At 47.7% G+C, this 23455-nt stretch overlaps 1 long non-coding RNA gene and 1 other non-coding gene across 2 annotated transcripts in view; one reads left to right on the top strand and one right to left on the bottom strand.

Annotated features, from left to right (window-relative positions):
* LOC116276874 (uncharacterized) overlaps positions 1-4473 on the top strand; it is a 65847-nt gene extending 61374 nt beyond the window's left edge. Inside the window, exon 5 of the long non-coding RNA XR_012066926.1 lies at positions 4105-4473. This is a non-coding gene — a long non-coding RNA (uncharacterized lncRNA). The remainder of the gene's footprint in view (positions 1-4104) is intronic.
* Positions 4474-12150: 7677 nt separating this feature from the next.
* On the bottom strand, positions 12151-12224 carry TRNAA-CGC (transfer RNA alanine (anticodon CGC)). Its single transcript has one exon. It is a non-coding gene; the product is annotated as a tRNA-Ala (tRNA).
* Positions 12225-23455: the final 11231 nt, after the last annotated feature.

Here is a 23455-nt window from a genome sequence, read left to right as displayed (position 1 = left end):
GGAGAAAGGTAGGGTTTCAGTGACTGTGGGGTGGCTGGGGCTTGGTTCAGTAGCTGGGATGACTCTGGAAAAGCAGACCAGGGCAAGCCTGTGGAAAGCATCGAATGCCATGCTAAGATTGGAATTTCCTTTGTTGGCAACGGGAACGATGAAACGTTTTGAGCAGCATGATTCCATCTGTGTTCTAGAAGGCTCAGCCTAACTGCAGTGTGAGGCAGGCTCTGCAGGGTGGGAGGGCAGGAAGCCAGAGGAGTGGAGCACAGGCGGTTACGACCATCTATGGCTTGTGGGTCTGGACGAAGGCTTTCAACCTGGAAGGACACTGAAGCGCCATACCTGTGACTGGGACCCAAAACCCTCCCTCTGTGGTAGCTGTCCCTCTGGCCTGCGGTCCGCCGTCCAGCGCCCTCCGGCTAGCCGGGTGGCCTCGTCCAGGGATGCTTAGGTGGGAGGCCGCGGGTGGGCTGCATGGGACTGCAGCCCCCACCCCACGTCGGGTGGCGTCTCATTGCAGCTTTTTAGACCTTCCTATAAACTATTTTTTTGGCCACTTTTAAAGACATGGTTTAGGTTTTAGTACAGGATTTTTACCAACTTGTCCCCAAACCCTTCTACACCCTTTAATGGTTCCCTTGGTTTTTATAAGCAGTTTTTCAGTTTTTTCCTCCTGCCTTGCCAACACATCTAAGAACTGGGATTTTTTCCCCTCCTCCTTTTATTATTAATATTTTTAAAATAATGAAATGGAAAAATCGAGTGTGTGTGAACTTCTGGCCTCCTGCCTTCTAGGTTCACACCCTCCGGCGCCCTCCCTCTGAGGCTAATTCACGTTCCATGTGCTGGGCGTGGGTGCCTGTGTGACCAGGAGGCCTCGGATGGCCTCAGCTCCGTGTCTCCTGTTACCATTATCTCCTCCTTGCCTTCTTTCTTACTTCCATCCCTGCCCCTCCTGCCCTCTGGTTGCCGGGCAACATAGCTCAGGGGCAAGGGAGTCTGGCTGGAAATGCCCAGCTAAAAGAACACTGGTGTTTCTCCTCCCTGTAGCATCCTGGCCGGCAGTTGGGCAGCTTACTGAAGGTCAAAGGCAGCCATCCATAGCTGTGCCATTCTCTCCACTAGGCGTGACCCTGACTCAGGAGGGGAAATACTCGAAGGGGTGAAGTAGTTTTCCCTTCACACCCAAGAGGCCACATGGCTCTTGCCTTCCGGCAGGAGAGGATCAAAGTGGAGCTGAACAGGTCTTTGTGTATTTCAGGAATGTGGAGTTCATTTCCCTCCAGGCCTCTCCCGCCACGGACTGCTTGACTGCCAAAATGACACATTCCTTTGTTAGCAGAGGTTGAATTTGGGGGTTAGGGATCCATCTTCCTAAGTACCGTGCCACTCAAAATATGATCTGGGGACTGGCAGCATAGGGAGCTTGTCAGAGTGCAAGCCTCAGAGGAGGGTATGGCTCAGTGGTAGAGTGTGTGCATGAGGTCCTGGGTTCAATCCCCAGTACCTCCATTGGAGGGAAAAAAAAAACTCAAAAAAAGGTTGAAAAGAAAAACAGACCTGCTGAACCAGAATCTTCATTTTTTCAGAAAGGCCAGGTCATTTGTATTCATGCATGTTGAAAGCCACTGATTAAATACTTCACTGTCAATTTGATTAGAATGAGAGCACATGGCTCACAGTGGGGCTCGTGTTCCAGAGGATTCTGCCTTTCCCTGGTGCATCGCAGAGCCGTTGCCTTGGGGGCCTCCATGGATTGCTGGAGAAGGGGGTGTGCAAATGTACAGACCCTCTCCTGCCAGGAGTCCCCCACTTCTCCATCCGTCCTTATCTCGCCCAGGGTCACACCATGAGCCATGTTCGGATACATGATCTCCTCCTCCTCCCACAATTCTGTGGGAGAACAAAGCGGGTGTTATTAGTCTCATTTTCAACAATGAGCCATAGTTTTATTGATGAGGAAACGACTATCTTGATTAAGAGCAATGAACTGGATGTACCATCTCCCTTCCCACCTTCCTTTTGTATGTGACCGAGGCTAGACTTTGTCTTTTTCAACACAAACCTCAGGAAAGTAATTATTATGGGGTGGAGGGGGAGCAATAAGAAGCATAATGTTGGGTTTGGTTTGAGTCATAAATTCCACCACGTAGGGCTGAAAACAAAGGCTCTTCCTGAGCCTCTGCAAACAATCCCAGTAGTTTAGAGGCCCTTTTGAACAAAAGGGTTACATGGCTTGAGTTTCAAAGAAAAGAATGTGGAAAGAACTCTTCCAGAAGAGAATGGCCTCCAGATGTGAACATGGCTCTTCCAGATGTGTGGAAGAGCGGGGTGGGGGACTAGATGCCTCACATGTCTGCAAAATGAAATGGAAAAACCGCTCGTAGCCACGGGGGAAAGTAGGGCAGGGGAAGAGGCATGAGACGGGGAAACGGAGTCCAAGCTGAGCTCTTCAGTGTGGGGCTGGACGATCTTGAGGCACTCATCCCCACGTGGGCTGATATTTAAAACACGTGGTCCATGTGCAGACCACACCTTGGACTGTGCTGCTGGAGAGAAAACTCAGAAGGCATCGTGCCTGCAGGTCTCCAAGCAGATCTGATCCCGCCCACAGAGGAGTTTCCCAGGCAGGGCGGCAGGGTAGGCTGGGCATCCTCGAGTCTGACTCAGGGCAGAAGGGAACTGAGGCCGGAACGCGGAAGAGGGAGCCAGAAACTTCACAATCCTTCCTGCCTTCAGCTTCTGAATCAGTAACTCACTCTCTCAGGGCCTTGCCCAGTTTGTTCCTTCACCAGGGCTCGGACCTCCCCTGTTTCTCAGATGAATAGATGAAAACGGATGCCTTGTGGCTGAGTCATCATGGTTTGTCACATCTCTGAAAATGGGAGCCGTTGTCCAATTCCTGGTGCCTTGAATAAAACCCCTTTATTTCCCTCTGCCGGCATCTTCCCCTTCTCTGGGAAGACCTGCCCCATCACTGCTCCTGCTGCACGTCTCCCGACCTCCCCACCGTCCCAAGCCTTCCTCTCCTTCGAGGTGAAGACTGTCCCTGAGCCCCCATGTCCATGTCACTCTGGACATGTGATTTGAATTCCCTCTTCCAATATTTTTCAGCAACGTAAACCAATTCACTCTGTGCTGGCCCCACTGGTGGCTCCATATTTCTATTTCCCTTGAAGCATTCTCAGAATCTGAAGAACATATTCCAACGAAGTGAGTAAATTTAAGTTGCTAATTATTAAAACATGTGCTCATGTAACAACGGCTACAGACTGATCTCTCTCTCATACACACACACACAAACACACACACACACAGACACAGGCATAATCTCTGGCCAATATGCTAATAACACAATGAATACTCAGTTGAAAAAGTTAATCAGTCATCTTCTGATTTTCCTATGTGGGACCTAATCTTCCCCTGTGATCTGCAGCTCAACACGTTTTTCAAAGCCCACTCCAGTAAGAGGGTAGATTGTCCAGTTAGAGGGTGAACTCAGGATCAGTGCATCCTGGGTACAGAGATGTATGTCCTTGCTCTGGGAGTCAAGTACCAGGCAGTCCACAATCGTCACCACCACCATCATCATCATCACTATTGGCGAATTGTGAATTCTTGATTTCCTTCGTTTTAATCTAACTGATGTTGAATTCTCAAGCTACTTTTTGTTTTATGTTTGAGTCTAAACATATTTTGATATTCCACTTAGTACCTGAATCAGCTTTATAAAATCGATTCTGTCCTGGCTCACTAGAATGTCCATCTTTAAATTTTGACATTTAAGGATTGGCTTCAGGCTTCAGAAAATAAACAGTTAGGCTAAGTTCAATGCGTGGGTCCGAAAATGTCTATACATCATTCTGGCTTTTAGCTCCAAACTGGATGTATTTCATGCTTCTGAACTGGCTAGATTTCTGTTTGGCATTTTTGGTGGCAAAGGTTATTTTGTTCTTGTACGTTGGTTGTATTCATTGTTATTTTTAGACGATTCCATAGAGCCTGATGTGAGAGCCTACCTTGCCCCCAAGTGCTTGCACTGTTGGCCTTTAATCATTGCATTCTGCTCAAGCTTCAGGATTCTAAAGGTTCTTCGCTTTCTATTTCTAGGCTTTTCCCACACCGCCCAGCGCGGAGTCACGTCCGCTCCAGCAGAGATGGTGTTTCGGTTCATTTGCTCCCCTGGTCGGAGCAGGCCTGTCCAGAGAGAAGGGAAATGGCCTTTCTGCGATTAGAACTCCCGGCCCAGCTGGAGAGAGCTCGTCACCGCCCAGCATGACTAAGGCGCAAAAGCCCAGCCCTCGTCTTCAGGTGCCACGGGTGTCATTTTGTTTGGAATACTCCTCTTTGTTTACTCGTTCTCCTGTCTTCTCACCTGTCTGTTATGCTGAGCTCTACCCTCCTGCACACGTTCCTTCTAATCCCTCAGTGACCTAAGCCAGAGAAACTGCCTCAGGACTAAACTGTTCTCCTCTCTGAGTTCTTTGCCTTCGGCCCCAGCACCTGGTTCTCTGATATTAACGCCTCGGGTTAAATCTGCCATTGATTGTATGCCAAGCAGTTGACTTACATTTATCACGTTTGTTGTTACTGACAAATAACAATCAGCTAGATGGTGTTATCCCCACTTTACTGATGAGGAAACTGAGGCTCGAGAGCCTGAATGCCTTTCCCAAGGCCCTGCAGCTGGAAGTCAGATGGAACCTGGTCCGTCTGACACCAGAGCTTCTTTTCCAAAGACTTCTAGTTCTGGTTCAGGTTACCCCACCAGGCCCTCTGTGATTCCAAGAATTTCTCAGATACCCAGACTAATTTATTTTAATTCATTTTATTAATAAAAATAATAATGTCTGTGGTCTCACAGGCCGGGTAGTAGAGTGAAAGGAAGGAGAAGAGTGTTGTAGCACGAAAGGCTGGAAATCACCCCCGCCTTCATCGGCAGGAAGGCTTTGGGTGACAAGTTAGACGTCCCCTGCAGGGTGGCTTTGGCCACAGGCGTGTGAGGCCGCCACGCCCTTTCATTTGGTGCATGGACTTAACGCTGCCGCTGAACCTGACTGAGGAGATTCCTTCCAGGTTCATGACCCTGCTCTTGGGGTGCAGAGCCTTGAGCTGGCGGGCCCCCAGCGTTGGGACAGAGAGCTGGAGGTATCAGAGGGGGAGAGACAGGATCCAGGGCTTGAAGCTCATTGTATCAGATAATCGAAAGCACAGGTGTTCTTTCTAGAACTTGTAACAAGATAGCGTTTCTACGATAAGACAATACAACCGTGTCCTCCCAGGGTTATTTTCTTGTGCCTACCCCGCGACACCTTCAACAGCCTCTCTCGGCCACCAGAGGATGAGCCTGTGCAGGTCTAGAGAAGAAGCAGGGTCAGTCGAGTGTAGATTTACACTCTCATTTTCTCATCCTGCCTCCTTCCACGGAGTCCTTGTGGCGGTGCAAACCAGAGCGGGAGGCGCCAGCAGAGACAGGCTTTCCCGGGGTGATGGTGGATACGTTTGCTGGGCTCCTGGAGCTCTGCTGACAGTCCTAGGGGGTCACACAGTCCTCTGACAGAAGTCCCGAAGCTGAAAGTCCCCGTCTGATTCTGCAGGCTCGTCCTGAGCAGGGCTGTTTGTAAAGGATGCACAGGGAACCTCTCTCTCATGGCATCATGGAGACTGTTGCGTCCAAAAAGATGGCAGAGGAAAGGGTCTGATTTCTGAGCCCTAGAAACAAACTTTTAGGAAGGTGCCTTTTCATCCTTTATTAACTGCAAATAAAGGAGAGAGGGCTGTTCCCTCCCGGGATCCCCTTCTTGGGCATTTCTCCCAGTGATGGTATTGGGAGAGAGAGACTGGAGTCTCTGGTTCTTTAGGTTATATGTGCAATTTGCTCAGGAAATATGAGCAAGCAGCTTGGAATCCTTATTGTCCCACATAAACTGCTTTACTGGGTGACTCGACAGAGATTGTCATATTTACCAAAATGAAATGAGACTGCATAGAGAGCCTTTCTTCATTGGATTTCTTGGTTTAGTCATCTTACCCCTAATTTGCAGAGATGAGAATAAAAACCAAGAGAGGTCACAGGTTGAGGAATTAGCCATCAGAAGAACATGCCAGAAGCTCAGCCTTCTCCCCCTGGCCTGCGCAGCCAAGCCTGGGCTCAGCACGTGAGCCCCTTCTGCACTCCCAGTCCCGGATAAGTGCCCTCACCGCAGTGGGGCACCTGGAGTCAGTGGGAGGGAGCAGGTCCGGTTGCTGTTGAGTTAGCTGCAGATTCGCGGTCAGCTGGGTTCTTTTGTGAGTAACGACCATCCAACAGCAACACTGAGTATCTGTACGCCCCGTACTGCCCTGGGCACCAAGGAGAGGAAGTGGGGGCTGGGACATTTCAACATCTAATTCATACTGAAGAAAAAGCAGGCACAACCTTGTGCTTTTCTGTCGAGAGAAGGTCAATAAATAAACATGAAGCCAGAAAAAGCATGACGTGGAGCATGATATCAAAATGGCGACGAAAAGAGTGTAAAAGGAGCACTAAAGGGAATGAATGGGTGTTAGTCTCCTGGTGGTGGAGCCAGGCCAAGGCTGGAAGAAAGGATGGACAAGAGCTGGTTCAGAGAGAAGGGGAAGCCATGTGGGAACATTATTGTCAAGGCAAAGGGAAAGGAGTCTCTGAGGTGAATGGAGGGCTAGAAAGGAAACAAGCAAGACTGGACCCATCAGGCCATGTTGTGCTCAAACAAGTGGTGATGGGCTGAAGGAGGGCATGTGGGTGGGGGTGGTGGAGTCAGGAGCCACAGGCAGGGCCTGAATCAGATCCGAAATGGTCTTTGAAGCTGGGGATTCTGAGCAGCTCCATGTGGTACTACTTAACGTGAAAAACCAATCGAAACCAAAGAAATCCCTAAGAAGACAACTCTAGTAGTCTAGCCATGAGATGCTTAACGGATGAGCTCATGTTGATGCCTTTGGAACAGAGGAAAAGACCTCAAACCAGGAAGTAAGGCAGAGGAGCAATTAGCAGCACTCAGGAAAAAAAAAAAAAAAAAAGCTATGGGGTTGGAGGAGCGATATTGAATGTGTTTAGCTTGAATTCTGGAATTTTTGAGCTGGAAGAATCCTTAGTTCAATATCTCTATTTTACAAACGAGGAAACCAAGGCCCAGTCTGGTCAGTAAAGAAGCCGTCTGTACAGAATTCAAGTGGGCCAGTGAAGTTCAACAAGGCCCTTATTTTATTTAGGAAATAACATAAAAATTTGGGGGGGTTCAGACACAGAAATTAAAAATAATTGGGAGATAAGAGGCAACAGAATATTGGGTTTGGGCTCATGACTTCTGCATTCTGACTCCAGAAAACGTGACCCCAAATAAACCTCAATCCTCAGGACCTTTGATGGACAGAGAACCCCTTTGCATTGAGGCTAATCTGGATAGAGAGATTCAGGCCATCAAAAAACCATTGGGAAATGTGGTAGGCAGAGAATGGAGGATCCTGGAGCCACACCCTGCTCCTGGGGGCTCCAAGATATAGGGACAGTCAGGCTAGTCTGAGTGACCGAGCTTTTCCAGGGAGCCCCACTCTGGTCTGGGTCACCCGGCTCCCATCCAGACTCACGTCAGCTTTACACACTGTGATCCTCCGTGACACTTCAGCCCGCGCCATCTCTCCACACCATGTTACATCTGAAAAAAAAAATTTAAGAACTTTCCCATGGACTTGGAATGCATTCCATTTAGCTTCATTTAAAATACATTGTTAGACTGGTGTTCCACAAATCTGCCAAATACTATAAATATGTATGAAGTCGCAGTGGCCTCTCACACCCATGGAGAGGCCAGTTTTTGGACGGGTAACAGACGGGGAGAATTTTAAGTACATCCTGTTCCACTAAAGCTTACTTTTTTCCCATCCTGCTCTCTCCCTCTTTCTTTTGCTCCCTCCTGCTCTTAACCTCCGGCTCTCAACAGAAGAAATAATTAGTCTGAGGGTCTGAGTCTGGGCAGACCTGAGGATTTCTTCATTCCCGTCCTTAAAGTGTTGCAGAACCTTAACACTGTGAGGGCAAAGCAGCCCTTCCCTCGCACACAAACACAGCTCCCCTCTGGCAAACAGGAAACTATGCCTGGGCTTGGGCTCTGCTGCTCTGGCTACATTCCCCTCAGGTTCTTCCTGGCCGATCAACACAGTTAAAAATAGTAACCACCAAAACCAGGAGAAAAGGTGATTTCATTGTCTGTCCATGACAGCTGGGGGCCTGATTTGGGTGGTGGCAGATGGAGCCTGTCCTCCGACACAGCACCTTAAGAATTCTCTTAGGGTCAGGGCTGGTCCCTGCCTAACACGGTTTCAACACCTGGGTGCTCCCCTGGGAGCCAGCCCATCTCGGGCGGGAGGGCAGTGTACCAGGCAGAGCCGGCTGGCCGCGCATGTGCGCACACACAGACCCACTGCGGGCAAGACGACCACGGAAACCCACCAACTCCCCTGGACACAGCCCGTGCGTGTGCAGAACCCCTGGCTTGTGAAGGCAAGGCGGGGGCAAAACCTCCCTGCTGTCTGAGCCAGTCCCTCCTGCTATGATCAGGGGGGAAAGTACATCCTACCCGGACCTGCCAGGCACGAGAATTTGTACAACGTATTGAATTCAACTCTTACCATTAGGGAGCTGTCCGAGTCACAGGTGCAGAAAGGACCCAAGGGATTTCCAAGGCTGGGTGGAGAGAAAACTTAGTCGGAGAAGGAAGAGAGGGTCTCTAGCGGTTACTCTTGAGGAATAAAGGAGAAATCAGTTTTTACCGTAAATCACCTGGCTTCTACCCGCTGCCATGCGAATTAAAATCCTCTAAACAGAGGTAAATTCACAAAGATGAAAAGATCCTTATATTATGACCCTCTCTTTTGCCTAATTTGCCAATCAGTCAAGTGGGTTTTAGAAAAACTTCTGTGTGCCTGGCACCTCCCAAGGTGTTGTGGGCGCTCAGAAGACTTTTAAGACATTTGCTGTCTGAGTACTTTATAGGTATTGAAAGAAAAAGAACTAACTCACCTGAAGTAAACCAAACATGCCAAGCATTCAACCAGTGAGTGTTGAGCACCTACCAGACACTGCCCCGGGGAATGCAGCGGTGAAAAAAATCATAAATAAACGCCTGCCCGCAGGGGGTTTCTGCTCTACTGAGGAAGCAGGAAATAACGAGGAGAGAGAATTAAGGATATGCAGCATGCTGGATAGTGGAAGTGCTTTGGAGAAAAATAAAGCAGCAAAAGGGGCTAGGAAGTGTTGGGGAAGGACTGCAGTTTTAGAATAGGTGACCAGAAAAGTTCTTACTGAGAAGATGACATTTGAATAAAAACAGGAAAGACGTAGGTACTGAAATTGCATGATCCTGGCTGGCTGAGTACCTGAGTAGAGGGGCAGATCCATAAGTAGTGGGAGGAAATTCATGCAGGGGTGAGGCCACATCTACACCTTTGAAAGCTGGAATAGCTTTATCTAATCAGAAGGAGGAATGAGAGGACAAAATCGATATCATTATACTGAAATTCTGTGAACTACAATAAATGATTTATCTGTCTCCTATGTTACACACTTTAAAGAAAAATGATTGCCTAATGGGAAGATACATCAGAATCTAGACATTTACCAGGGATGTCTAGGGGTGCCCATCACTGCATCTGGGACCGGGAGGCAGAACATGGGTGGGGTGTTCATGCCAGCGGTGTTCCCTGGGGAGGTGGCCTGGGCAGAAGAGCAAGGGCTTTCTCAGCCAGAGGGACACGGGTTCAAGTCTTGCTTGGCCACTTCCTAATCTTGTCATCTTGTGATACTTCCTTCTCTGAGTCTCAATTTCCTCATCTCTAAACTGGAAATGCTAATTTTTTTTTTTAAATAGGATTGTTGTAAGATAAAAAGCACTCTGAAAGTCATACCCATAATTGTTATCCTGAGATCGAGTGACTACTGAAGTGAAGTGATAGGCACCTTAGGGTTGTTGTGGACTCTTGTCCTAAGTCTGTGGGATGCTAGCAGCAGTCACACTCGTATTTCACTGTAGAGCTCTCAGCCTGGGGGTAAGTGACTCAGTGGGGGACAGAGAGAGGTTAAGTGATGCACTGTTGTCACTAGACTAGACGCTGCAGGTGTGGTTGGATGCGTGCTCTGACCCTGGCCTTCAGGGCAGAGAGCACTTTGAGGGCCTTGGGGCTGCTCCTGGGAAAGGGGAGTGCAGAAAAGGCAGGGAGGAGGCAGACGGGCTGACCAAGGAGCAGGGCTAAATTGGGCATCAGCCAAGGGGCCCTGAGCTCTTGGAAGCCTTCCCACCAGAAGTTGCTAGTTCACCAGCGTCTCAGGGTTGATGATGGCCTGTCAGTCCTTCCAGAGCTGGGTCGCTGGGGATTGGACCTGGGGAGAGCTGGCCTTCCAAGGGACCTCCGCGCTCCCCACGCATGGTCTCTTCCTCTCTTTTACTGACCTGGACCGTTCACGCATGTGAGCATTCGAAAGCTTTATGATAAAACCTGAGAAACCCAGCTTGGGCCCTCTGAGAAGTTTCTGGCACTTAGAGCTGGCCTGGAGAGAGCCCAAGGGATTCGATAATGAGTCAAGAAGGGCAGAAGGCACTTGGAAGGTTGGAACACAAAGCTCCGGCCTGAGACAGCTGAGTGTTTCAGAGCAAATTAAAGGCCCGTGGGGTGTGATGGAGGCCAACAGTCTGGGTGGTAGGAAGACCCCCCAGATAGAGCTTCCTGAGTATTTAAGCCGCTTTGCCAACGGGCAGGCTTACCACCCAACCCACATCTCCCTTTTAGCCTCGGGAACAAGCATTGTTGCAGCTTTGTACTCTGTTCCTCCCACGCAAGATCTGGATTCCGTATCGTGATGGTGACCGGGCTTCTCTTTGCTTCCCATAGGTCGATCAGACAGGCCCTCAGTGCTTACTAACTGATTGATTCAAGGCAGTTATTAGCACTTGTTAATCCTTAATTTCTTTTTAACATTCATTGAACACTTATTACATGCTAGACACTGGGCTTTCCCTGCACTGTCTCGTTTTAGTCTCATAGAAACTTTATGAAGCATGTACCCTTATTATACTGGTTTTGCAGAGAAGGAGACTGAGCTGTAGAGAGGTTACACAACATGTGTAGGCCTCAGAGTTAGTAGGTAGCAGGGCCAAAATTCAAGCTCAGCCTCAGGCACCAGTGTCTGCAGGTTTTCACTATGATGCTATACCCTGGCTAGGTACCATCACTTTAAGTTTTGACTTCTTTATGCCTGTAAAAGTGAGTTCCTAAAGACACGAGATGAGTGATTTTGTTTTTGGAAGGGGCAGGGAGATTAATCAATTTATAGGACATTTTCCATCTTTCATTCACTTATAAATATGTTTTGTTCAATTAAAGTAATAGAGTACCAACTATGCTTAGGCATGGTTGATCATTAGTGAGGATTCGGACACAAAGACCACTCTTGCCGTCCAGGATCGTGCCACTGGGAAAGGGGAAGAGAGACCAGGAAATGAATGTCGTGTTTCTTTGTGATGGGTGTTCAGACAGATGTGCTTAGAGGCTGTGGAAGCTCCCAGGAGGGGCACCAGTTCCACACTGGGGCAGAGGGGCTCTTCCTGGGGAAGTTGGTGCCCGTGTTGAGTCTCCCAGAAGGAAAGGGCATTTCATCCAGGCCGGGCAGTGAAGGCTTGGAGTGTGCTAAACTGTGTGGCCAGGATATGAGACTTGAGGGGTGAGGTGATGGGGGGTGAGAGGTGGGACTATGAGACGGGTATGATCAGACCATGAGGGGCCTCGTGTGCTGGCTAACAACAATGGGGTACCATTGAATGGCATTTCCATAGAGGACAGACATGGAAGTTGGAGTCACCCTGAGAAGGGCAGAGAAGAATCAGAACAGTGCACTTTCATGGGGAGAGAAGATGAGGAGTGATGGCAAAGGCCAGGTGAGTGATCAGGACCAGGGTGGCAGAGGACTTTGATTGTAGCAGAGGGCTTTCAACACTCAATTCCGCTCTGTCCCAGATCAGAAAATACATATTATGCCTTCATCCTAATGTTATTAATGTCCTACTTAAATTCAAATTGGCATTTCTTTTTATTATTATTTGTGTGTGGTAGGTAATTAGGTCTATTTATTTTATCTATTTTTAGAGGAGGTACCGGGGATTGAACCCTGGACCTCATGCATGCGAAGCAGGCGCTCTGCCACCTGAGCTATACTCTCCCCTCTCAAGTCGGTATTTCTAGCTTTCTTCTCTCTGATGTCCGTTGTGTCCTTTGATCATCACCAGTAGAATCTGCAGACATCACTGAGAGTCTTAGTGGCAGGTTCTGCTCAGACTTTCCACATATGTCATGTCACTTCATCCTCCTCTCAACCTTCTGGGATGGTTTTGATTCTCTTCAATGTGGAGATGAAGAAGTTGAGGCTCAGAAAGATTAAGAACTTGCTCAGAGTCCTTCAGAGTGACAATGCTGGGCTTTAAAGCAAGCCCGGCATTCTTGGTGAAGTCCCATCATGGATTTTTAAAAAATTATTTTTATATATATTTATTTTGATTGAAGTAGAGTTGATTTACAATGTTGTGTTAGTTTTAGGCACACAGCGAAGTGATTCAGTTGTACATATACATATGTATGTATATTCTTTTTTAGATTCTTTTCCATTATAGGATATTGAATATAGTTCTCTGTGCTAGACAGTAGATCCTTGTTGTTTATCTATTTTATATATAGTAGTGTGTGTATGTTAATCCCAAACTCCCAATTGATCCCATACAGTAACTCTATTTTTAGTTTTTTAGGGAACCTCCATGCTGTTCTTTTTTTGATATTAAGCTGTATGAGCCATTGTGGATTTTTGGTATTTGTTTTGGGGGCTAATTCTTTCCTTCTCCATCCACACTTTATAACTGTTGGTTAATAATCCAGGTCCTTTACAAAATTCATTTTTGTACCTTCCAATTCTTGTAATTAAATAAGGGTACAGACATTGTGTCAGACACTAGAACAAAGGATCTGTAGTCTGAAAAATGTCTTCATCTAGGTTACCTTTCTTAGCTCCTCATCTGTTCCAGTGAGGTGGGAAAGTCATTGTTATCTCCATCTTACAGATGAGAAAATTGAGGTTCAGCAAAGCAAACGTCATACAGTTAAGTGGCACAGCTTGCTGTTAATGCTCTGAATTTATCCTTTTCCTTTTTATTGTCTTTTATTGCCTGCATTTAGGTGGCGAGTAGCATCACATGGTGACCTTTGGGGTACAGAACTCTGGGAAAGATGTTGACCCTCTGGCTGTTTCTTTGTTCCTATCCAACCGAACTCATTCGAGAAACACTGAGCACCTACAGTGTCCAGGCACTGGGTGTTCATCTTGGTCCTTAGGAAGGGAGTGGTACACAGACAGGGTGGACACAGAGCAGCTAAAGGTGAGATGATACGGCACGTGCATCCTCAAAGTACGTGCAGAAAGCTCTGGGCGGGGATTGCTCATACTGCTTAGGGTGGGATGGAGGGAAGAGGAAGGCTTTGTGGAGAAGTTGAGATTTGCGCTGGCGATGGAGGTAAGACAGCATTTCAGGGAGAGGAGGGCAGGTAACCACCAATATGGGTATCACTTGCTAAGCCCTTGCTATGCACCCGGCCCTGTGCTAAGAGCTCGAGAGGTATTGTTTACTTGCTCCTCCCAGTAACCCCATGAGGTGTCATCTAGTATTATCCTCACTTTACAGATGAGGAAGTGAGGGCTTGGGGAGGATTTGCACCTAAGTAGCCCGATCCTAGTACATTCTCTCGACCACTGCAGCTCAGGGCCAGGCACTCAAGCTGGAGGACAGAGCCTGAGCAAACTCTCAGAGATGAGACCCTCAAGGTGTGGGGTGGGTGCAAGGCGGGGGCGCCTAGGCTTGGGAGGTGGGTGGGGCCAGCGCGCGGTGGGCCTTGCACATGGTGATTTGGATAGCAGTTGCATGATCCGATTTGTTCAGATTTGTGTGTCCCACAGACAGTCTGGTGGCAGGCCAGAGCAGGAGACGTAAACGTCCATGCCTCCAGGGGACCAGCCCCCTAAAACCAAGGGATCAGGCCCAGTGAGGGGAAGGGGGGTGCCGGCTCCACACCTCCAGCTCTTCCCAGCTCATCTAGGCCACGGGGGTACGAAGTCCCTTTCCTGCCCATCCCTGGGAATTTTAAAGAAACTTTGGAAAATGGAAATTTTATTAGGCATTTCCTGGTTGTAAAATGTAGGAAATGAACTCAGATTACTTTTAGAACAATTTCAGGGCCAAATTTTGTGTGTTGAGGCGGCCAGTTTGCCACCTCTGGTATGGAGGGTGTCTTGAACAGAGAGGGCGCAGAAGCAAGGGACCAGGATCGGGAAGCCACTGTAATGGTGTAGACAGAAGTGGAGGCCAGAGCAAAGGCCGTGGTGGTGGATGTGAAGAAGAGGGGACAGATCTGAAATACTTTCAAATGGGTTAAACAGGACCTGGTGACTTCAGTCATGGGGGGTAGAGGAAGGGAGAGTCCAGGTTGACTGAGTGGATGATGGAACCATTAATTCATTTAATTTGGGGACAAATTATATATATATATATATATATTTTTTTTTTTAAATTTTGGGGGGAGGAGGTAAATACGTTTACTTATTTATTTTTTGAGGAGGTACTAGGGACTGAACCCAGGACCTTGTGTATGCTTAGCATACGCTCTACCACTTGAGCTATACCCTCCCACTGCCCTGGGGCCAATTATATATTGAATATCTGCTAGATGCAAGATATTGTGTTAGGAGCTGAGATACAGAGAAGAGGAGGACACAAGACCTTGCTGAGAAGGAGCTGAGAATTTAGTGAGGAGGTTGGTTGGTGAGGAGGTTGGTTGGACGGTAAGTGCAGAGGGCTTTGGGGACACACGGGAGCACCCCTCCCAGTCTTAGGAAGTGAGGGGTTGGGACTGCTCTGCTGATAAGGGAGACAGTGCATGTATGAGAGAGAAGATCACAGGATCTACTTTGGAATGTGTTGAGCTGAACCTTATCTTCAGTCCAGCTCCTCTGTGATCTGACCCTCCCTCTGTTGTTTTTAGTTTTGTGACAGTTAAAAGTCCAGACAACTTGCTCAGTCATCTGACACATTCCTTTCTTGCATCATGTTTTCCTTTTGGCCTCTGTTAAAATGGTCAGCATCAGTGGGTACATGGCTGAAAGATGCTGGCGTGACCCCCATCGTCCACGCCTTCCCCAGCTCCCTTCCCACCAGCTCTTCATCTTAGGTGTTGCAATGTTTGTAAAATGAATCTGGGGTGGTTGTTCTAGTTTACTCATTGCTGTTGTGAAAAATCTGGTTTCTTTCAGGTATTATTATTATTGAATGGTGGATTGTTTTGGGGGAAGTTCTCGGTGCTGTTTAATCACTCTACCTCCTTCCTGACAGCACCCCCACATTCTTTTTCAAACACAGGCAAGGTTTTGCTTCATTTATTCAGCAAGTAATTTGGGGCACTTACTACATTCCAGGAACTGTTCAAGGTTCCTGGGATGCACTGGTGAGTAAAGGGCTCCTACTTTCACGCGGTCTGACTTCCCTGCAGCCTAAATAATTTAGCTCTTGTTGACTTCTCTGTTGCTCTCGGGGCATGTGCACGGATGGATGGCCGCCTCCCAGCCAGGAGAATCTCCCCTCCAGCCCTCTCCCAAGTGGGCCTGTGTGCACCGTCACCTGGGACTCTCCGTTCTCCTCCTGTGGGTTGTCCACAGCGTGGCAGCTCCTCCCGCCGGCAGTTGGAGCGCCACCGTCCCCAAAAGAACCTTAAGCGCTTTCTCTAAGTTTTAAATATCGTGGTTACTGCCTCTTCTCTGACCATAACTTCATTTTAAATCCCACAGAAGACAGCTCCTCCACATGCTCTGAAAACAGTTTATGCTTTCTTTTGAGACGATAAGTTGACTGTATCTTAAAGTCTGTCATAAGGACTTCTGTCATAACGTCTTTATAATCTTTAATTCTTCAACTACAACTACGAGTCTTTTCAGGGGGAAAGTCTCCAGAGAGTTCAAAGAGTGCCTGGAACCCAAGCTTGAGCTGGTTCACCCACCGATGTGAGTTTGGTGAGTTTGTGAGCGGGATACTCAAGCCAACGTCCCTGGTTCTCACCAGATCTCAGGGCATAAAAGATAAGCCGGGATCATCAAGATAAACCTGCAGGGATCATTCGCACTGAGGGAGTTCCCCATTCAGAGAGCACGGGCTCAGGGATCTCCTGGAGTCGTGGCTGCTCTGTGGTGTCTAGGAAGCTCTGATATGGACAGCACCCAACTGGAGGAGCTCAAAACCATCTCTCATCTCTGGAAGTCCTCCACCTTTTTGGACCATCCTGGATCTATAGCAGACCCTTTATAGCTTCCATGAGCCACAGAAAGTAAGCAACATAGAAGAAAGAGAAGAATAAGAGCAAGTAAAGAGTTAAAACACACACCCCCCCCCAAGAAACTTAAATGCTATTCCTTAACAGTTCTGTGGCCTTAGTCAAGCAATTAGGCCTCTCTGAGCCTCAAGTTTACCTTTCCAATAATGTGAAAAAAGAAAAATGTCAAGGAGGAAGGGTATATAGCTCAGTGGTAGAGTGTGTGCTTAGCATGCATGAGGTCCTGAGTTCAATCCCCAGTACCTCCATTAAGTAAATAAATAAACCTAATTACCTCCCATTTCAAAAAAAAATCAAATTAAAAAAAAAAAACGAAAGATGTTAAAGGCAAGGAGGATGTGTCCACAAGGTGCAGTGTGAATGTGAGTTTTTGTTGTCGGGGTCGTTACCATTTTCAGCAGGCCTCCCTTCTGGAGTCCACCCTGTTCTGAACTTGAGTCCTCTTGGTTGCACCAGGGCTTTTCCTCAGCAGCCCAATGACAGCCCAGCAGCCAGTGCCCAGTGAACCCGTCCCCGCCTTGCTCATCAGCCGGCCAGCACTGGGCTGAGGAATCTGCGGCTGTCACCTTGCCACAAGCTAGCCCGGATCTCTTTTACTACTTCTGAGCTAAGACTGGAAATTCCTTGGCAAAAGCTTCCACGGCACAGACTGGTCTGTTTCACTGCCCCCAGTTTGCTGAGGACCAGGAGACGAGGAGCTGGGAGCCCGTCAGAGACAGGTCACTGGCGCGCCTCCTGGGGCCCCTCTGAGTTCTGTGTGGGTTCTAGCCCAGGGGACAGACTAGGATCACATCCTGAGCCATGGCAATAAGGCATAAAATGGGTGACATGATGCCATGAGCCTGGCATCTGAGGACATGGGTGTGCTCTAGCTGAGAACACTGATGGAGCCGTCCACGGAGATTTGGCCAGAACCAAAGAATCTTTTAAATCTCAAACGCCTGGCAAGCACCCAGCCCTATGTCTTCAGGGCTGGGCATCTCATTTGGCACCATGCTCTTAGATGAGAGATCAGAACAACAATATGAAGTGTCAGTCACTGTTTATGAGACGAAAAGAGAAGGAAGAGGCCAGAGAGAGCTGGTTGACATCCATTCATACAGCCTTCGCGTGAACTTTTAGAGTTGGAAAATTGACCATAACATGTTAATGCTAGAAAAGACCCTCAAAATTGTGAGGACAAGAACCCAGAGTGCTTAGGGACGTGCTCTAAGATCACACACCTCTGAGTGATGAAATCAGTACCACGTGCCAGTCCAGTGAATGGGGGACAGAATATTTAATAAGACAGCAAATATGCCATTACATACTCAGATGTTATGTACAAAGAGTTTCACCATGGTGGTGTTTATAGTGACAAAAAAATCAAAGCAAGGTAAGTATCCATTACCCCTTAAAATAGGGATTTGTTTATATACTTTATGATAGGTGCACGTGATGGAACACTTTGTCACCAATACAAATAACAATGTGGATCTACATTTATTGACACGGGGAGCTGTGGGGCTTAGCCAGTGGGACACTTCTGTTGACCTTCTGTTGTGTGACAATAGCAGATGTCAGTGCAACACTTACGTCACCCTGGGTGAAGTTTTATATATGTATGTGTATACACAGCTATGAAAGAATTGTCTGAGAGTTGAGGTTTTGGATGATTTTTAACTTTCTTTGTTGCATTTTCACATACTGTTGGAATTTTGTTCAGAAAGCATGTCACTTTTATTTTTTTTTGTCATCAGAAAGCCAACAGTAACAGGACAGCCTCTCTTTTGTCATGGATCCCATGTGTAGTTTCAGACGATTGCCAGATGCTGGGAGTGAGTTTTCCCACATACGACTGGTTTAGAGTTGCTTTCTCCTCAAAACCAGGCGAGTGCGTCCCAGCATGCCATCTAGAAGGAAGGATGTTACAGCGGGCGTGACACCTTGGATTGTCAAATAGAAGCTGCTGCCACAAGTGGTAGATTCAGATGTTCTCAGAACATCAAGATGAATTTCCATTTAAGAGTAAAAATTAGGAAGAATGAGGTGGTTGGCTTGAGCCTCTGTGGATGTGACCCTTCTAAAAATACTTGCCAGTGGGTGGCAGAGGAGATGTAGGGCCCCCTAGTTGTAATTAAGATGCTGGGTTTCATCACAGGCAAGCATGGCTGAAGTGAATTTGTAAGCAGAAAGATGAAACTGAAGGCATTGCCCTGGCTAGCACTGTACTTTGGCTGAAGGCATATTTCAAACCAAAGGCGGATGATCGTTGATAGGGTCTGGAGAAGGAGTCTTGTGTGTTCACCAGCATCCACCCCAGTCCTGGTAGGGAAGAACGTCCATGAATCCTGTGGCTACAAGCTCTGCCTGGTTCCAGAACCTTGAGACACCTCCCTGCATTACACCCACACTGGGTAGGGTGGACCTGGCGTTGTGTGTTTGAAATAGCAAATCATATTGTGTATGTGTGTGCGCGCGCATGTGCGAGTCTTAACAGTTTGAAAGAGGTGTATTTAGTCCTGCAAGACTTAAAAATATTCAACCAATTTTTATCCTAAAATTTAACCACAAAGAATTTCCAATGAGGTTGAATTATTGAGTCACCCTACTTAGTGTTTGCTTGTTACCATCAATAAACATTGTGTGTCTCTGAAAGTGTTGTAACTTGGTCTCAGAGATCATAGCTCAAGTGGTAGAGTGCATGCTCAGCACACACGAGGTCCTGGGTTCAATCCCCCGTGCCTCCATTAAAAAAAATTCAATAAATAAACTTAAATGCCTTGCCTCCTCCCCCCCCCCGCCCAAAGCACACTCTTCTTAGAGTGTCACTACGTCTTGTGGGATCTGCTGACCACACAGTCCCAGTGGGAAATACATTCTAGGACTGCCGGGCTGGGCTGTCCAGCTTCGTGTCCCCTTTCCTGATAATTTTCCTCAGGCAAATTTAAAGATACGTGCTAACTGCTTTTCTCATAGCTGTGGGGGTTTAGCGAGTTGAGTGCTCTGACCAGCATCCGAGTTCAAGGGAGAATTCTTGAAGGGGGTCATGAGATTATTTTACTTGGGGATTGACACTTGGTTGACTTTAACTGAACACCTGCTACGCAGTCAGCATCTATGTACGAGAACTTGTAGGCAAAGGGAGGGATAGCCACTCTTTAATTCCTTATGAATATTCAGTCCTGTACCTGAAACGGTCCATGAAGCAGCAGGAATAATGTGTTCAGTAACCAAGGCGCCAGGTGGAGAAGGCAACACACCTTTAACATCTGCTTTCCAGAACGAACCGCCATGGGCATTAGTTGGAGAAAGGCAGGATCTTTTCGCGTTTTGTTTGGGTCACAACTGCTTATTTGCTTGCGATTCTTCTCGGAGTACGAAGCTGTAACTGTGTGGAGCAGGATCAGGTGTGACTTGGAGGCTTTCCCCCCATCCCTTACACATCCAGCTGCCTGAGAACTGATCACAGCGGTTGCACCCCTCTGGCAACTGTCCAAGGGCTCACTTCCCCTGCCAAGTTCAGGTGTCCTTGTCCACACAGCCCTCTCTCTTCTATTACTGCACACCCCGCTCCGCTTTGCCAGTGAGACTTTCCACTCAGCTGGGAAATACTCAGCCAAGGGCCCATCGTCTTGGAAGCTCTTGGAGTTCCATCAATTTTCAGTTTCAGGACAAGCTCTCCCAGAGACAAGAAAGGGAGAGACTCAGGCAGGGGGCGGGGGTGCGGTGGGGGGGGTTAGCAACTTCTCATTTTATGAAATTATATTAAAATGACATCTCACTGAGAGGAAATTAAGAAAGTAAACAATAAAAGTAGGAAACAGCTTGTGGGAGAAATAAAGACAGGAGCGTAACAGAAAGAAGGAAAAGAGGGAGGAATATGACATTTCTGATAAATCCTCGGATTTCAAACAGCAGTGGTGAGGAACAAGCGTCCATTTATTTGACTTTGGAAGATACTGTATAACTTCCATTTCAATCTGTTTACCTTTCAAGCAGCATTGGCTAAAACTAACATTGACACCCTATGCACATAGGCTAGCTTTGGGGAACGTGTTGGAGGTTCTTGGTGGCTAACTGAGCAAAACCAAGTTCAGGCTGTTACTCATTTTCTTTTCTTGGGGCCAGAGGGGCCAGACCTACCTTAGAAGATTTCTCCTTGTATCTCCTTGTGAAAAGCCCTGGCTTCACACATCCATTTTAAAGTGTTTACGCCAGTTCAGACTTGAAAATCTGCCCCAAGTGGCATCGCGCCAGATGTTGATTCTTCTTGCTTCAGAGGGAGGGAGGCGTATCCCTGTGGGTGAGTAGAACACTGTGGCACTGGGCAAAAGGGGACATTCCTTCCCAGGGCTTTACCGAGGTCAGATGAAGCTTTGCCTAGTTCTCTACCCATGAGGAAAACGAATGTGTCTCATCCACTTTCCAAGTGGGAGAAATAGGAGAGCAGAGAGCAGAAAGGCAGATCTCCCGCAATTGTTTGAAAAGACCAGGTGGATGCCAGAGAGCTGCGTTCTCCAGCCCCAGTGGTTTTAGTGCCCGGAACCCTTCACCATCCGCAGTCTCAAAATCATCTGGCTCACAGCCATGAAGAGAAACAGGCGTAATATTTTAATCACATCCAGAGGCAGAGTAAGCTGAAGCTTCAGCCAGAACAGATCCAGTTTCCTTCCCGGACTTGGTAACTTTATTTTAAAGAGAGCTCAGTGACATTTCACGGGTTAATTATAAGCCTGTTGAAGTCCTGGACTGGCTTTTATCTTTTAAGAAATGCAGTAGGTCCTCTGTATCCAAGGCTTCTGCATCCATGGCTTCAACCAACCACAGATTGAAACTATTCAGGAAAAGAAAGTAATTCTAGAAGGTTCTAAAAAGCAAAACTTGAGTTTACTGAGCACTGGCAACTGTTTACATAGCATTTCCTTGTATTTACAATGATTTACTTAGCATTTTCATTGCAGAAGGTATTATAAATAATCTAAAGACGATTTGAAATATATGGGAAGATGTGTGTAGGTTATGTTCCAATACTATGCCATTTTATATAAGGGACTTGAGCATCTGTGGGTTTTGATATCCTTGGGGTCCTGGGACCACTCCCTGCAGTGGATATCAAGAGACCATTGTATTTACACAACTTAGATCTACATGGCTCCACTGTGTGTGTGCTACAAGCTCAAAGCATTTAATATTTTCTTTCCAAACCCTAAACATCTCCAAAAGTACAAAGGAATGTGAGATTGATTAAGTCTGTCTGGAAGCCTATAACATTTCACTTTATGGTTGAATTGCAGGAGGGCAGACCACTCACTGACCACCCTGCCAGGTGATGGGAGAGAAAAACTAGAATTGTTTCCTGACTCTTGCCTTCAGAACCCCTTTCTCAATCCACTGCCTCTCCCTTTCAGACCCAGTGTGGGAATCCAAGGATCCAGAAGGACCAAATGACTCCCCTGCTCCAGCACCGTAAGAGATGTGTCTGCTTTTTCCCTTGGTTTACCTTGAGAGGGAGGTAGAAGGAAGATTGCTTCCCCTCTGCCGTTCCCTGGCCCCAGAACTCTCTTTAAAAAATGCAACCAGACCACATACTCCTCAGCATCCTTGGACTCTGCCCCTGGACCCAGCCCCACTTCATGCTGCTGGGAGAAGAGAGAGTTCGAGACTGACAGGAGGCCTCAGAGGTGAAAGGCAATCCAAAAAAGGATGGGAGAAGGCCTGGGGGTGGAGTGGGGTGGCAGCTTGCAGCTCGGGGAGGACGTGCCTGCCTTCTGCCCCGACAGCCTGAGAGGGTTTCCAGGTCCCTCTACCAGACACCGTCCCCCCAGGAGGGCCTAGGCTGCTCAGAGGTCATGGGATTCTTAACCCACTGCTGGCAGCGGCTTCTCTCAAACAGGCATTTTTATTATCAAATGAGTGATGGGGAGAGTGTGTGTGTGTGTGTGTGTGTGTGTGTGTGGTGCTTCAGATAATCTACTTCAGATAATGTTCCCTCCTATCCATTAAAAAGTATTTTTTCCTAAAAACCGAAGTAATGTAGGTTCATGGCAGAAGATTTGGAACATTTACAAATGTGATCCTGATTTTACCACCTAATTTTATCATCATTTGGTTGTATAGCTGCCAGTCCCTTTTCTATTATGTTATGGAATATAAATGCCAAGAGGGCAGGGCTGTCACTGACATCTGTGGCTCGGTGTTCTGAACAGCGCCCAGGGTGTGGCTACGTGCAGATGTCTTGGTTGGATGGATCAATAAATCACCACATAAGAATAATTTGAATCGAAACACGTTGTCTTGATGCAGCAGAGAACAGCAGGAAGAGAGGTGCTTGGGTGTGGCTGCCTTGAAATCAAGCTGCTCTTGCTAATTTGCTGTTCTCCTTGGGTCAATCACTTCACTTCTCTGGGCCTGAGTTCCTTCTTCAATCAAACACACACTGGTTCATATTTATCAAGAGCTGACTCTATGCCAAGCGCTGTTATAAGCTTTCTATGGGAATTTCTCTCCATGACTCTGTGGGTGGTAGCGTCTGCCCCCACTTATGCACGAGGAAACAGAGGCATGCCGAGGTGGGTCTGGGGTCTGCCCTCAGTCACACAGCTAAGTGGAGAGCAGCTGGTCTCACCTTCAGGGGATGCCTGGCCGTGGGGTGACATGACTTCTACGGCCCCTCCTGGCTCCAGCGCTGAGTGAGAGAGGAGTGGGGCAGGGAGGTGGTGGCAATGATTATGCCTGGAAGCTCAATTGTGGAGCAAGGTCCAGATGATTATTACCTGGAGATCAGAGAGCAAAGTTCTTAACGAGAGGGCTTCCTCCTAAGCGTGAATGTGAGGAGTCCAAATGGGCATCCACTGAGCGTAATTAAAGACCAGTGGCCATCCAACCAGCCCTCCATCATCTGGGGGCAGGGTTACGAGGGCTCCTCTTCTTCCAGAGCCGGCTCTTCCAGCCACCCACAGGATGGTGCCCGGGGTCAGGCAGGGCAGCAGCTAAGAGGTAGATCCCCACATTCCAGACCGTGAGCAGCCGTGATGCGTCCAGTGGGGGAGGA

Source organism: Vicugna pacos, chromosome 34 (genome assembly GCF_048564905.1).
Source record: "Vicugna pacos chromosome 34, VicPac4, whole genome shotgun sequence".
Classification (NCBI taxonomy): domain Eukaryota; kingdom Metazoa; phylum Chordata; class Mammalia; order Artiodactyla; family Camelidae; genus Vicugna; species Vicugna pacos.
This window is presented reverse-complemented; position numbering and strand designations above follow the sequence as displayed.